The 16227-nt window shown below is 50.4% G+C and overlaps 1 long non-coding RNA gene across 1 annotated transcript in view; it reads right to left on the bottom strand.

Moving 5' to 3' along the window:
• Positions 1 to 404: 404 nt before the first annotated feature.
• LOC109295363 overlaps positions 405 to 16227 on the bottom strand; it is a 16977-nt gene continuing 1154 nt past the window's right edge. The window contains exons 2-3 of the long non-coding RNA XR_002096732.1: positions 5663 to 5748; positions 405 to 2018 (exon numbers count right to left, since the gene is read on the bottom strand). This is a non-coding gene — a long non-coding RNA (uncharacterized LOC109295363). The remainder of the gene's footprint in view (positions 2019 to 5662; positions 5749 to 16227) is intronic.

The following is a 16227-nucleotide window of genomic DNA, read 5'->3' as shown; positions in this document are numbered from 1 at the left end:
TTACACCAGGAGCAAAGGCCATGGAAGGCAAAGGAGCCATCATGGGATGTTGAAAAGAGAAGGGGGCCTGGAGATCCACGCACAGAAAAAATACAGGGGTAACTTCAAAGAGACGAGAGTCCTTGCCACTGTGGCAAGCTGGGACCACCCTCTAGGAGTGAGAGAAGATCCACTTGGGTGAAACATGAGTCCAGACTCAAGTTTGGAGGTGGGAGCAGAAACCCGTGTCGGGGGTATAGGTTGTAGCTGTGTTGGTCTAAGGACATAGGCAGACAAAGTTCTTTGGGTAAATCCCATATCTTGTATTAGACCAACTAAAATACTTGGAAAAAATTCTTCTTTGCAAGCTTTTGGGTACAAATACGCTTCAGCAGGCAGATGGAGCATCTGTAGATGGTCTGTGCTCTTCCTGGATGCAGAAGTAAAGCAGCCAGAGGCCAGTACTTATGCAAGAAAGCCAGTCGGTGAAAATGTACATTGAGGTGGTCAACAGGTGGGAGAGAGGTGCGGGTGTCAGGAAGCAGCATCAGACTCCTGTGGTCTGCAGCCTTGGAGGAAGGCAGATCTGTCAAAATGCAGAGAGAACGCAGGGAAGACCACGCCACTCATTTTACAGGGCTCATCATAACACAAACCATAAGCAATGAAGACATGGGATGTACCTGAACCAGCCAGGGAGGGAGCATACAGCACACAGGAATCTCACGCTGGCAGCAGTGGCATAACTCACAAAAAGACTCTATCGGTCAACGCATCACAAGGACCCGGAGCAGCTGTGCAGACCTGCGATCTGCCTACTCACACCGGAGATGCGACATGTCCTCCACTTGAGCTCCCAGGCACAGAGCATCGTGCCACAACCCAGCCTGGAAGAAGAGCCGTTGGAATCGATACCTGACAGCAAGGTTTTTCTTAGTGCTTTGAGTTATAGAGCACATAGACTAGGGCAAGCCTTCTGCACCTTATCCCAGCCCTTCACTAGGCCTGGTTAGGGATTCATTGCCATGCAGGACACAGCAGGAGCCAATCAGTTTCCAATTAGAGGCAAGACGATTACCTTCCCCCATCTCCCCATATACAAAACAGGGTGTAGAGATGGAAGGACAACCTCTGTGGGGCTGCTGCCCCCACATCTGGGTAGGCAGAGATTAGGGAAAAGGGTGAGATCTTGGCTCTTCTCCATGATACCAGCCAGCTGGAACAAGGATGCATATGGAGAAGCAGGAAAGGAATGGCATAACAGTTACCTCCTTCCCCTGGTTATGGGCAAGATCAGGTGGAGGACACTGCCTTCACCCAGCAGACCATCCAGCTGGCATGGTGAAGGCACACTGGTGTCTGTACCAAAGGGTGCCCAAGGGAGGGATGCGACTGGCTTCGCATCCAGCTGCCTTGCACCTCCCCCCGCCACCCCCCGCCTGTGCTGTGCTACTTGAACCAGAAAGGTTTGGGGTGAATGCAACATCCAAAGGCAGACCCCAGAGATCACTAAACAAGCACTGAGCAGACAACAGTAGGGGGAAGAGCTGGCAGGGCCAGGGCTGGAGGGGACACCACCCATTATAACCAATGAGGGGCTGGTCATTGCAGCGCCATGGAGGGTTTTTTAGTCTACTTTTCCTTGTTTTTCAATAAAATTAGAGCTAGGCCAGATGCAGAAGGTCTTACACTTGGGGAGTTTGGCTCTGTACATATGCTGAGAAGTAGGAAGGGGACACATTTATAGCCTGAAGCCTGACAGCAAGCACCTACTAGGCTTGCCCTGCTCCACGGGGCTCGGAGGGGAGGTGACAGGAGGACATGCCCAGGTTACTCCCTGACAGGCTCCCGGCCCGCCTCTGATGAGTCCATCTCCACTCCTCGTGTCACATTCGTGCCAACAGAGAGATTCAGAAGGCAATTCCTTACTTTTATTAGCAAATTGCCCTGGATGGATGATTCAAGCAGTGTTCAGCTCCCAGCAGGAAGGTGTCAGCAAAACAAAAAAAAAGAAAAGGTTCTTTCATGTAGATAGATAACTGCAAATAAAAGTAGAGAATTATTAGCACTTAATACTTTTTTTACTCCCTAGCACTTTCCCCCTGAAGTCTCCAAGTGCTTTCGATAAACTAATTAAGACAGCAGGGGGTCCAATTTTCCCCTTCTTGTTAAGGGAAGAAAGATAGGCTTGTGATGAGCCCCTTGCCTGCCAGTCAGGAGATCGTGGCTCAGCGCTCAGATCTGCCGTGGGCTCTTCGTAATGTGTTATTTAAATACCTCACATCCCCTCCCCATTTTCAAAATGGAGTTTCTTCCTCCTCTGTCTTTATTAGGCTTCCCGCTAGCCAGATAAAGGGCAGTCCTGTGTCTTTACAGCACCTGGCATGGTGGGATCCCATGCAAAGTCAGGGCCTGGAGCTGTTGCTCCGACACCTGCAAGAGGAATAATGAAACCTTTCATGAACTCCCCTTTCTTTCAAAGGGACTGATTCCCCCCTGCCTTCCTGTGTGTGGCCCTATTTTATATCTGCTGTGTAACCAGTATTGCTGACCCCAAGCGGTCAAATATCTTGAGCCAGGCCTCCAAAAAAGAGCAAGAGCAAGAGCAAGAGCAAGAGCAAGAGCAAGAGCAAGAGCAAGAATTTTTTTAAAAGTAATTAATATGGGGTGCTTTTTATTTGCTTCCTGGGCTCTTACCTCTATTTGAATTGCTTTTCCGGGCTTCTCTCTACAATCATGAGAATCATCTTAATAAAAGCTCAAATTTTCACCAAACCTCAGGACTCCAGAACCTGGAACTTTAAGAAAATACCATATTTCTAGGCTAGTGACACTGTGTGCAGGACTATAGTGTGCCATGCAGGAGGGAATTGGCCCCCTAGCATTTTCCCAATGCTGCTCCCCACCCTGGCTCCATGGTGGGCACATCCATAAGTGTGCCTGTAGGATTTGTGTGCGTGGTTGTGAGTCAGGCTTTAGTTGCTTGCATGGTCCAGATGCCTCCGAATCCTGAGGGCAAGCCTGTGCTGCCTTTGGGATAATGGACTGGGGGGAGCAGTCACGTTTTTGCTGTCACAGTGTGTTGGAAGGCCATTACACTGGGCCTGGCCACGGGCTTTGCTGCTTAGACTAAGCACCCTGCAGCCCCTGGGCCCCATAAGTCTCCGGATGTCCACTGCAGCCACATCGATCCCTATGCTATAGCTTCCCTTGTCATTTCAGAAGCTTCTTTATGTCTTTGGCTTTTAAATCCCTTGTAAACATCAGGCTTTACCAATGGTTCAGAGAGGAACTGATTCATAACCGGGTGCTGAGCTGGTACCTCTGCCTCTCAGTTCCCCTCCCTCCAGCTCTGCCCCTTTCCAATCTCTCCCTCTTCCGCTGGTTTTTTTCCAGCCTTAACCTCCCTTGGGTTTTACCTGCTCTCTCTCTCTCTTTCTTCCCCCCACCCCGGTTCTTGTCCACCCACCCCATCACTAGCATCCTTCTTCCCTCTTCCCAAACAGAGTCCCTTGTTCCGCTCTCTCTTCTCCCTCTGTCTTCCCCTGCCCTCTTTCCCCAGCTCCCTTTCTTCTTCTCTCCTATCCTCCATTCATTCCCCGTGCTCCCTTGGGGCTCTGTTCACTGTTTACTGATCCTTGGAGTGGTAAATCTCTTGCCATTTTAATGCCTGTTTTCCATCAGGGCAAATTGCATGGAGTAAATTTCCTTTCATGCCTTCTGCCCAGAATATGACTTTACAGGCACCGAACTGCACTGGCAATATTAAATGGCAACTTAGCAGCTGGCCACTACTGCTGGCAGCTCTGCCTCCAACTAGCTGAACTACAGGCACTTGCCCAGTTTTCAGGGCTGCAGGCACTGCTCACGCACCCACTGCGACAGGGGCCGTGGGACTGACGGGGCTGGCCTGGCCATGGGGAAAGCAGGGAAAGGAAGTTCCTGGATGTGGGGTGGGGGGGAAGCTATTCAACTCTACTGTGCGTGATACCATGCAGCAGGGATGCTCAAACTAAGCAGCCACAGGGCCTGTGTTGGATATGGATGGCGACCTAATAAATATTATTGTTAACGACCTTGCCTAATATTTGGCATTGTTCTTCTCGTGGTACTGGCATTTGAGTCCAGAAGCTTCAATATTTGAGACAGGGAGGACACAGGCTTTCCCAGTTCATGAATATTTGCAAGCCCAGGTTATAACAAAAAGCATCTCTCTTACACACACAGACAGACAAGGCTCTTTGGGTAGATGTGATATCTTTTATTAGACCAACTAAATAGTTGGAAAATTTCCTCTTTGCAAACTTTCCGGTAGACCAGCAGATACAACTAACACCCCCTATTACACACATACACAAACATGCAAAAGATATTTTGTGCGTGTGTACACACACACACACAATTATGTGCACATATATACACACACACAATTATGTACACGTATATACACACAAACATACATGTGCACATATATACACACAAACATACATATGCATATATATCTATATATGCGCGCTCCAGTATGCAAATATGCGCATGCATAGATTTATTTTACATATTTATATTTGCATAATGAAGCTCTGAAAAAAAACTGGTTTGGTTCAATTGATTTATTTTGTTTCAACACATTTGATTTTTGTTTTGGTTTTTTGCCTCTTTGATTTTTCATCTTTTTATTTCCTTTAATTACTTCCAAACTGAAGCAATGCTTCATTTAGGAAATGTTAAAATAGGATGTTTTGCATGTTCAAGTTCTTTCCTTAAACAAGAAAACTGTCAACACTGATCCACTCCTGGAAGTTTCTTTTTAAACAAAGTGCTTTTTTCTGATGAAAAAAATGGTTCTTCTAAAAATGCTCAGCCATGTCTATTCAACAGTAGAGCTACAGGAGTAATTCCATTAGCTGGCAACAGATTAATCACTAGACACACGCCCCTCTTGGTGTGAGTTGCATATGTATCGGGAAGGTTGGATAGCACAGTGTTTCTATCCCCCTGGGACAGATAACAGCCCCTTTCCCCCTAAAGGGGCACACAAGCACACTGCACGTAACAGCTGCCATTCCTGAGAAATCCATCAACATTTTAGCATAACCTCTCAACCTTTTTAGACTCAAGGCACAGACTCGAAGCACAGCTCGGAAAATATCCGCTTGTAGTTTTCACCCTTTCTTTTTTTTTTTTTTTTTGACCGCAGAAAAATAATAGAACATTTTTTTCTGTTGCAAAGAACTCGGAAAGACGGCGACTATGGATTGCTATTTGAAATCCCTGGGTTTATCTTGTGAATCATGCTCGTGAACCTCAGTGCTAACATTGTTTGGCACCCTTGAAAGGAGTTTAAGACACCCCAGGGTGCCATGGCACCTTGATTGAGAATCAGTGCTCTAGTCAAACCCCAGCACGGGGCCTCCTTGCATTCTGATGATCGTCAGCCGCTGTATGACTGCTGAGGTTGCTGCAGATAGCAGCCTTATAGCCAGCACAGACCTGGGGGAGTTCATAAATTCCTTTGCTGCAGCCAAGAATTAGAGCCCTCAGTGACACAGCACTAGCACCAGTAATGAATGTTTCCATTAAAACAGCTCAATGGAAAACCAGGTGTTTGTCAACTACCTGCTTTCCATGGAGAACTTCAATTTTTCGGTTGGAATCTATTGCCCCCCCCCGAAATATCCAATACCTGCACATCTCAAGTAGAAGCAGCTCCTGCAGCGTCGTATGTCTGTCGTCACTCAGTTTTCAAGTTGTTGCCAAAAAGTCAACTGCCTGCAAAGAAAAGAACATGCATTTCCTTCCCCCCCCACATCTGCTATACATAGAAACTTTCGACTGAGGACGCACTGCTTTACAGAGGTGAATAAACATCACCCTGAGTATTTTGCAATGGAGAAACTGAGGCACAGAGAGGAAAAATGGCTTAGTTGAGCCTCTCAACAAAACCAGTGCGTGCTGGCTTAATTTTAACTTGCACACTTTTGCTCTGCTTCTCTGTTGCTGGTTGTAGGCACTGTGTTCTTCTCCCCCTCCGGCCCCCACTCATAGTGTCGTGTGACTGCTCTTTGCTAAAGAATGACCAAAAATGATCACCAAGACACCAGAAGGATGAAGTACGCCCTTGGGCAGAGCCTGAGCACCCCATATACATCTCACTGACTTACTAGTGGGCTTTGATGTGGGGAAGGACACCTCCTGTAATGGATGTGGGGTAGCATCACCCCGCACCCTGTTGTTGCATACATGGTTTACACCCCGTTGTAGTGGTCACAGCCACAATTAGGGACGAGGGCATCTGGCAACTAAATCCAAACATAATTGTGCAAGGACAACACCCAGCACAGTGTGACCCTGATCTCAGACTGGGGCTTCTGCACATGACCGCAGCGCAAACCATAATTAGCAACGGCAATGAGCCAAATGGTTTTCCTGTGGGTTGGGGTCTGTTCTGGCTTTGGATGGCCCTGCAGACGGGGCCAAACCTCCTCTGAGCTCCCCAGCTCACCTTTAGCAGGATCTTCTCTCTTTTCCTTGTTTTGCAGACTGACAAATGGGCAGAAAACAGACTCCTGGCTATTACCTGTGTGAGCTGCCCGCTCCCCCCTCTCCCCTCAGCAATGACTGAGAGCAGAAGCAGCAGGAATGGCGTATAAATTTTGTCTCTCCCTTAATAAATACCTCTATTACCTAGCTGATTCTCTCAGCGCTCTCCGGCTGGCTGGCACAGTCTCTCTCTCCCCCTCTCTCGCTTGGCGGCTTTCTGCCTGCCAGGCAGACGTGATAAACAGCGATTCTCATTTCCAGAGGGAATAAACAGCAGGACCTAATCAGACCGGGGATGTCTGTTGCAAAGGACTCTAGCCCGAGTCTTGCTGCACTCTCTAATGGTCCTGGTGCTCACAGGAGAAAAATGTCCCCCTCCCTGGGCCCAGATGGAGCGTCTGGGTCCCAATGGAGAACAGGCTGGGGCTGCTCATGGCTTTGGCACCAAGATGCGGGGAGATGCCAGCTCCTGGTAATGATTTAATTCATTCTGGAAACTGAAATGGATTCTTTCTTTTCAACTTTATCTGGTGAGAGCTCTGCGCTCTGCTCTCCTTATGCTCCCTGTGCTGCACTTATTGGTCTTGCTCTAGCCATTAAGGGGGGCTCTACAGGCTTAACCCTGCTGTTTGGGACCAACAAATAGGCCTTAACATAGGCAGCAGTCAGGCCAGGGCATTGGGAGCCCAAAGAAGTTAAAACTGGGCAGGCCCAGGCTGGGACCAAGAAGGCCAGAGTGTCCCACAGGGTTTGCCTGTGGTCCAGCAGTCTCAATCAGGCCCCCCTTTCACATTCACTAGAGCCAGGTCTGGTCCATCTCTATCAAGTGTCCCTGTGCTCCACAAAGAGCCAGTGAAATCAGCTGTATACACAGTCCAGATAAGTTATAAGAGACCGAACGTGACCATAATGTCCATGTTCAGGGGGCTCCGCTCTGTGGTTGCTAACGATGCCTTGGCACTCGCTGCTATGGTAGGGTCATTAATCCTGAGGTCTGGCTGTACAGCCCTTAGGAAAGTGATGTTCCACCCACCTAAAGTATTCCCCCTTCTGCTCCCCACTGGAGAGTCTTCCCCGCTCCTCCCCAGAGCTGCCTAGGCTCAAATATTGCCGATTCCCAAAACTGCCATGGCCCGGTCCCAAGGCAGAAAGGCACTCCATTGCTGCTTCCAACAGCCTGTCAATCTTGGATTGGCCTCATCGGACGTCTTCAGGCCTGTAGATAAGACAGTCATCGAAGACTACCATCCTTGACTTACTTCACGGTCAGGGCGGCTACTCCACGGTCAGGGCAGCTAGGGTCTGGAACCAGCTTCCAAGTGAGGTGGTGCAGGCTCCCACCCTGGGGGTTTTTAAGAGGAGGTTGGATGACCACCTTACTGGGGTCATTTGACCTCAGTGCTCTTCCTGCCATGGCAGGGGGTCGGACTAGATGATCTGCTCAGGTCCCTTCCGACCCTAGAAACTATGAAACTATGACTGCGAGGGACTGCTGAAGAAGCAGCGCCGCTGCATGTCGAGGATCTCCGGTTCCCCATGACCCGCTCAGTGCAATCTGTGATTGAGAAGCTCGTGGCAAAGCCATGTCAGATACCAGGCCCTTCCAACCCCCAGTTGTTCTGCATCGGCTCAACAGTGCTGGAAGTTGGGAAGCGCCCCTTTAAAAGGATCTTCGTGCAGGTACGAGGCTGGTGAGTAGATACGTTTTCAGATCCACTGATGCCCAAGCAGGGCAAACGCAGGGAAAGAGCAGGCTAAAGCCAGCAGCGCTTTTGCAGATGAGAGGTGGCAGAGCTGGGAAGAAGACCCAGCCTGGGACAGCGGCGGGTGCTACAGCCCGCGAGGTGCAACAACCAGATTGGAATAGCTGGAGGCACAGCCATGCTGGGATTGCACTAAATGGACCTAGGATTGAGAGCAGGAGGTCAGTGTAGCAGTGAATTGCTCATGTTGAGAGGAAGCCCAGGGCTTAAATGGCAGGAGCTGGGGGGAAGGGAAAGGGGGGGGACTGATGAGAGGAGCGCAGTAGCAAAGGGTGCTGCCAGCTGCAGATAGCTAAGCTTGCTTTGCCCACATCTATTCTCTGCTAAGCTCGAGGCGGTGCTGCCAGTCTCAGAGCACCAAATTAACCCCCATGCCCCAGTTTTGATTGACTGGGGACAGGGTCTCTGCCAGAGGAGGTAGGGGAGGGGGGGAGATGTCCTGGATCAAATAGCTCAGGCTGTACCACCTGCCTAGCAGAGATCCCTCCACCCTTGGCTGTAGTTAGAAATAACAAATTCTGTGCTGTCTTGCTGAGGGGAAGATTTAGCCATTAGCTCACCAGCATGTTGCATGGAGCATAGAGCTGCTGCAGTTTCAAAAGGAGGCTACCCACCGCAGGGAGGGGAAGGTTATAGAGAGGCCATTGCTAAAAAGACATGCGTTTCCTTCCCCTGCAATCTGAGACTGAGGGCTAGATTACTAACAGTATGTGGTGCCAAACTCTCATTGCCTTCAGCGGGATTCGGGTACCTAAATCCCTTTACAGTCTTGCCTCAGCTCCATCAGGTGATACGTTAGTACCTCTCTGTTGGGGCTTTACCCGAGGCAGCCTAGGCCCACACATGGACCCTACACACAAGAAGGAAACTGCTGCTGTCTAGTTACTTTTCCCAATGACCAATGCAGGCAGGTTTGGATTCAAGCTCTGCTGGGAAGTGCCAAAAAGAGGCTGAGGTGCAAGGCTAGGCTCACCCCTGGGGTAAGCAGAGAGCTCACTGGAGCTACACCCTGGCTTGGTTCCTTACCAGGGGCCTTATCTCAGTGGAAGTCTCCGGCCGACTTGCTAGAAATACATATCAGGTCCAGGATCTAGGATCTAACCTACAGTGGATCATGTGGCTTCCCAATTTGCCCACTGCTGGCAAAAGGCCAGATGAGGCTGGCGGTAGGAGAAGGCTTCTCAGCTGCTGCCCGCTTCCACAAAGACAGGAAGGCTCCATCATGCACAGGAGATCTCATGTGTAGGATAGCAATGGAAAGCAGGGATTTTGGACTCCTTCAACCCCCAAAATGGTCCACAGCAGTGGAAAAACTGAGGGGACCCAACACATGAAGACATTTATGAATTTGTCTGGGTCTTTCTATTTCTTGCACCAGCTAAAGTGACGAGTGCTTGGATTTTAGATCCCTACAAAGCCTGTGTGCTCCACTGCCATGCATCCCTCCCTGAAGGAGTGTGAGCCCGGGGGCTAGGGTCAGCCCTGGTCCTTGGAGTCTAAGGCAATTGGACAGGAAGTTTCCTTTGTTGCGTTAGAGAGATCCTGTGCCCAGGACGCAAGGCAAAGAGGAAGACCCCATGCAGCAGCCTGCTCAGGAACGCTTAGACTTCTTAAGCTGCAGCGCTATGGGACTCAAACACGCAGCCCAGTGTGTTATACTGGGCTTGTGGGACACTGCTCATCATAAGCACTATCTTGGTTGTGCAGATGTGGACTTGAAGCCCAGAGAGCCCAAATGACCTGCTCACATAGGAAGTCTGTGGACTAGGACTAAGACTGTGGTCCCAGCACCGAAATAACAAGGCTAAGTTTCTTTTCTCTCTCTGACCACTTTCACAAGCTCCCTTCTACACAGCCTCACTAGTATTCGGGGTTTGGTGGGTCCAAAAATCAGGCAGGACAACTTAGCTTTGACCTGTGACATTGGCACGATGTGCCAGAGGGAGAAAATCAACCAGGACCAAAAGAACGAGGCCTTTAAACATCCTGCAAAGGGGTCAAGTCGCGTTGGATTCCTGCTTTGCTCTGCTCTCCGTTCCTTTGACTTCCAGCGTTTGTGAGAGGGCCAGCACCAGGTGGGGCTTCCCCTTGTGCAGCTGTCATGGCAGCTGGATTCGACGGCCTAACCTACACAGACAGAGACAGAACTAGGAGAAATGACTGGGCCTGGGGAATGTACTGGCAAAGGCAGCTGGAAATGCACTTGGACATAGCACGTGGGGTAAGCCAGGGCTCTACAAAGGGAATATGGACCAGTAGCTGGCAGGAGTGGGAGGGAAGACTCCTCTTGGCCAGGCATAGAGATCCGATTAGTCAAAGACACATCAAGCGCTAGCAGTGGGAGGCCAAACACAAGCTACTAAAACACATGCTTTGAAAAACACTGTGAAGTCAGCACAGCTATTTCTGCTATTCCTGGAGCTGTCTATTCCAGGGAGTGATTGGGCTGTTGCTATGAGCATGTGAGTATGGGGGTGGTGGGAACAGTATTTCTCATTCATTTAACCCCACACATACTAAGGGTCCCTCTCCACACCAGTCTCAGACCTATCCCAGCTGCAGTCAGACCTGGGATCGGAGCCCTTGACCAGCTGCAATGGTTGGTAGCTGCACAAGAACCGGGGTACTGAATCCTGCCTGAAGTCTGCTATGAAACCACATCTGTACCAAACACACTGCAAAGCCAGACCTTGAGCTCATGGACAAACTTCTTTGAAGACCCCGAGGGTCAGAGCTTTTAGCCCGAAATGCCATTTTGTGACCTGACCCTGGCTGCCGTTCCCCACTCCGCTGCCAGCTTGCTGCGCAACCAGGCTCACACGGGACCCGCTCCTGTCCGGTGCTTGGACAGCGCTGGATGAAAAGGACTGTCAGGGAAAGGCATTTGTTATTTTAATCCTTCCAGGACCTTGTCTCCAATCCTTTTCCACTAACCCCCAAAAGCCAAGGTAGCAGGTGGGGTGGGGAGAGGCCAGCAGCTGCCGCCTTTTCCTTCCCTGTTCTCTTAAAAACCTTGGACCAGTGCTTGAATTCAACTCTGAGGCTGTTTTCCAAGCTGGGAAGCCAGAGCCGAGCCACCCAACCCACAGCTGGGCATCAAAATGGAAGTGTCTTCACTTGGAGAGATGCTGAGAAACCAACAGGTCCTGCTGAAGCTCATGGGGCAAATGAAACCATGGGGGAAACAGAGTCTATTCTTGCATCGTTTCCAACCCAACAAGAAGTCAATGAGACTTCCAGGCTCAGTTCAGCAGAGCTGGTTGGGAAAAGCTGTGAGGGACTTTGCTGGATAAAACTCCCATGCTTTGCCTCCAAGAAGCTCAGGGCATGGCTCATGTTGAACTGTGTCGTGTGCGACTGCGGTGGATTGAACTCAGCTGGGTCCCTTGTCTCAAGAGTTGTACTGCACCATATGGGCTGCCCCTCCTAGGCTTCTGCCTGTGTTATTTAATGCAGGAGGGAAGCAGGGACAAATGACCCTATAGCTATAGTGCTTAAAATCTCATTAAGGCAGGGCAGGCTGAGCAGAAAGGTTTGATCATGGCGGGAAATCCGTCACGGAAACAGTTTCCGCATTAGTCGCCGGTGTAAGCAGTCTCCTGAGGCAGCTGTTTGGGAGCAGGAATGATACAGATGGTTTTGCTGGAAACCTGATGATGGCAAAAAAAAAAAAATCACGATCTATCGGCAGAGCAGAAACACCGACTGAAGCCAAAGACAGGGGAGCAGCAACCACTGAGGAGGAGAGCGCAAGGTATCTGGAGGAAACAGGGCTTGGCGACTGGATTCAGGGGGTCTGGTCTGTGGGGTTTCTCCAACAGACCCTTCAAGTAATAGTGAGTGTTTCACATAGGGACATTCACCTTCATGCCTGAAGGAGGTTTCCAAACCCTGCTCCAAATACCACGTGGCCAAGCTAAGGAATCCTTCTTGCACGACGTGCCAATGAATACACTGAGGCACGGGAGGGTTAAGGGACTGGTTGCAGGCCTTTCAGCACCTCAGTAGCAGAGCTCGGCGAGAGGCCAGGATGTAGGGCTACTGCTCCCTCTTCCGCTTTCCCAATTTCCTTCATTCCTTTCCAGACGGGAAGTGGAGCTCAAGTGTCCCGGCCCCCGGCTCCCAGCTCTAACCACTGCATCACGCTCCTTCCAGAAGAAGGACCGGCCTTCTGGGGTCCTGACTCCAACCCGCTTCCAGCTCTGTCTCTGCTGCTGCTTTAAGTAAGAAAGAAATAGGAGACAGTTTCATTCGAGATGGGAAAAGCCAAGGGAGCCCAGCTGCTCCCAGACCAGGCGGGTGTTGACCGCAGCTCCATAGCCTGGAGATGGGAAGGACCAAGGCAGTCGCTAGCGCATTAGCCTGGATGTACTGTACCAGCTGACGGCTTTACAGGGGTTGCTGGCACAGCTTTGTGGGCAAGCCAGTGGCTCACAGGGAAGGGCAATGCAGGGAGCTGGGAGTCCTGGATGCAGGCATCGTGCTGTTTGGTGTGACGGATGATGGAGTTCATAGTGGGAGCACAAGGAGGGCTGAGGTAGCAAGCTCAACACTGTAATGCATCAGAGCAGGGGCAGGGCTGGGATGGAAGGAGCTATACTACAGGGCTGAGACATGGAGACAGAGCTGGGCTGGCGGGGAAGGCCTGGGGGAGCTGCTGGACAGCAGTGAGGTGCATTGGCAGAGCAGTGGGGCAGGCGATTGAGGGAAAGGGGACTCAGGTGTGGAGTAGCAGAGGCCTAAAGTGCATGGCAGAGTTGCCGGAAAACCAAGCACAAGCACAGGGGATTGCTTCCAATTCCTACTCCCCACCTCTCCAGTTTCACCAGGTCCCTGACCTGAGCAGCACATTATCTTCTGCTGGCTACGCTAGAGGTCTGGTGTCCTCATTTTAAATCCTGCCATAAAACCAGCAGGATTTGGGCAACTTAAAATCCACATACAAAAAAAGTAATAAAAAGACATAAATCACAGGAAAAAATTATCTGCAGAATTTCAGCTGCTGAACAACGCCTGTGAATTTAAAGAAGGCAGAAATGGCTTGAGAATGGAAATGCTCCGGAGCTCCTTTATAATTTAATGCGGAGCAGACTGCGGTTAATCCTGTCTTAAGGCTTCTGTCTAGCGACTTGTCTCCTACATTGTTTCCCTCTAATTCATTGCTGCATTTCCATAAGGATTGGGATTCATGTCCCTGCAGTTTATGAGTAATGTTGGACTCCTGTGGGTGCAGAGTGGCTAAAACTTATTGCCACCCCCTAGTTGAGCCCAGGTTACAGCCCCCTCCTCTGTGCTAACCCTCAGTCACCCATTTGCAAAGCCCAGACTCTTTGGTTCAAGCTAGGTCCACTTCCACCTGTGGCTCTATAGAGGTCCTGGTTTGTTCCTCAGTGGAGACCAAAAAGGAGACCATCTAATGAAGCAAGCTCAGACTCATGAAAGCGTATGCATCTCCGATTTAGTCTGTAAGGTGCGTCTCTACCTTGGCTTCCACTAGCTGTCAGATTTCTCCACTCGTGCTGGCAGCTGCATTTCACACCAGCTGTCAACACCATTGCAAGGAAAAGAGCAAAGAAAACCAGGTGCCGTGTCCATCATAGAGAGCTGCTGAATCCTAGCAGCTGCTCAGAGAGCCCTGGTGTTGGTGCTCTTCTCCGTTGTGCACAGCACTGGTTTATTATTACAGGTGCCCAGAGGCCCTCAGCTGTTCCAGCTGGTTCATTACTGGGGGCCCGATCCCGAGCGCTGCTGAGCAGTCCAGCCCCAAGGCGACTCCCAGACACCTTACATGGTGCGGCCCAGGACAGAGACAGCCCAGGTGCCGAACATGGCTCTGAGTTCAACAGCTCTGCAGTGCGTAGCTGATTGAAATCCTACCTGCTAATCACAGCCGGATGGGCCGAGGCCTCAGAAGGCTTCACAACACGTCCTATTCAGTTTAGCTTCCAGGCTGATCTAGGCCAAATCCCCATTTCCAAAACTGGCTCCAACATTTTGGAGCAAAACCAAGATCTGGACCCTTCTCTCTCTTTGCACAAGTACTTCTATGGCTCCGGTCACCATGCTACTTCAGTGCCTGACCAGCCTCGATCCTTCCACAGCAGGGAAGGATAATTTCAGCCCTGTTTTCAAGTTGGGAGAATAGGGGCACCATGTGACAGAAAGCCAAAGTTGTCAAAACTGGCCACCGGTTTTGGGCAACCACTTGAGACTCAGCACTGGGTGACCATCAGGGCAACTCCATGGGTTGCTGCTGTGCTTCTCAGTGACGTATTCACCCAGCACCCAGGGCACTGAAGTGGGACCTGGGACCTCCACTTCTGCCACTGACTGTCAAGGTCACCTGGAGCAGGTCACTTCTGTTCTCCATGCCTCAGTTTCCCCATCTGCAAAATGGATCTTAAGATGCTGCCTTCCTTTGTAAAGCACTCGGAGGGTTACCAATGGCAAGTGCTTGTATTGGTCCCTATGTCTTATCTGGGTCATGCAACAAGTCTGTGGACGAGCTGGTCATTCAACCTAGATCTTCTGCAGGCCCCATAAGCGCCCACTAGATCTTCTGAAGTCCAGCCCACACCCTCAGCCACAAGCCCTCTTTCCTCTTCTACTCCTTCCCCCCTGAACTACCTGCTGGAGTCAAGGGGAGCTGGTGATCATGTCCCAGGTGCAGATTTCCACCAACGTTGTTGCCATCTCATTTCAGGCAACTTTGGTCCATCTCCTCAAACTCAGCCCTTATGTGACACGAGATGGCCATTTTCTAAATCAAAGCCAGGCTCGAATTTGCATTGCAGAGCTGGCTTTGCTCAGATGGGGGCTGGTTTTCTAGCTGGAAATAAACTTTTTTTTTCCCCACTATAGGTAAAGAAAACATTTTAAAGGGCATAAGCAGGTCTCTTACCCTGCTGTCTTAGATGGGCGAGTCAGGTCCATTCTTAGTTTCTCAGGCCAGTTTTATTCTTTACAAAACCAGCTTTGACTCCAAAGCCAAATCAAACCTTCTTTCCTTTCCAGACACTAGGAAGGGGAGTGATTTTAACTCTCAGCTGCTCCAGCACAGCAGCCTTCCCTCTCCCTCAGCACTGCCCTCCAGGAGTTTTTAACTCTTTGTGGCTCCGTGGTAGATTTTCAGTGGGGCTGAGGTTCCTAAATCACTTGGGCAGTTTTGACCCTTTCACCCTCAATCTCCGCGTCATGGTTTTCCCAGCAGTCACATGCAGGCAGCAACGCCCCCGTCTCCCAGGGGTGCTGTGCGGGTAGATCAGATGAAGCATGCAAGGTGCTTGGGCGCTACAGCACTGCAGGCCCTCAAAACAGAGCTGAACAGGAGTCTCCAGCAAGTTCACTGTGCAGGAGCAGCGGCTTTTAATTGCTGGACTGCTCAGGACCCTTGGGCTGCAGAAAGCTGGTTTTGTCGTAGGATTGCTCAGGGCAGACTCAGAGCTCGGCCAAGCCACTCTCTAAGCTCTTGAAGATCAATACGTTTGTTCATTGTGGCTAAGACTCTGCGTGTCAGGCAGTGTCTAACAGCTGAAAAATGCAAGCAAGTGATGCCATTTCTTTCTCCCTCTGAAACCTGTTAGTTACTTTAATCCTGGCCTTTTCAGCAGAGGAGAAATCCTCCTTTCCTGGCTGCGTAAGGACAGCTTAGCAGAATATCTTGTGTTCTCTCTTGCTCCTTTTTTCCTCCCTCTCTGTCAATCTCTGCTGCATTTTTCTGCTTGGGAAAGGTGTGGGAAAGCATTAGACGTACCCCACACTCCTGGATACAGCATAAGCTGCACTCTCCAGCAGGGACCTTGCACTGAGCCAAAGATAACAGCACCTAGCTCACGTAGGCTGTTTCACTCATAGTTCACAACACATAACAGAAACCTGTCCTCATTTCACAAAGCGAGGTGCTCAAGCCGTGTGTGTGTGTGGGGGGGGGGGGGGGGGCCCCCCC

This window comes from Gavialis gangeticus, unplaced genomic scaffold (assembly GCF_001723915.1).
Source record: "Gavialis gangeticus isolate Ggan-Ray unplaced genomic scaffold, GavGan_comp1, whole genome shotgun sequence".
Lineage (NCBI taxonomy): Eukaryota > Metazoa > Chordata > Crocodylia > Gavialidae > Gavialis > Gavialis gangeticus.
This window is presented reverse-complemented; position numbering and strand designations above follow the sequence as displayed.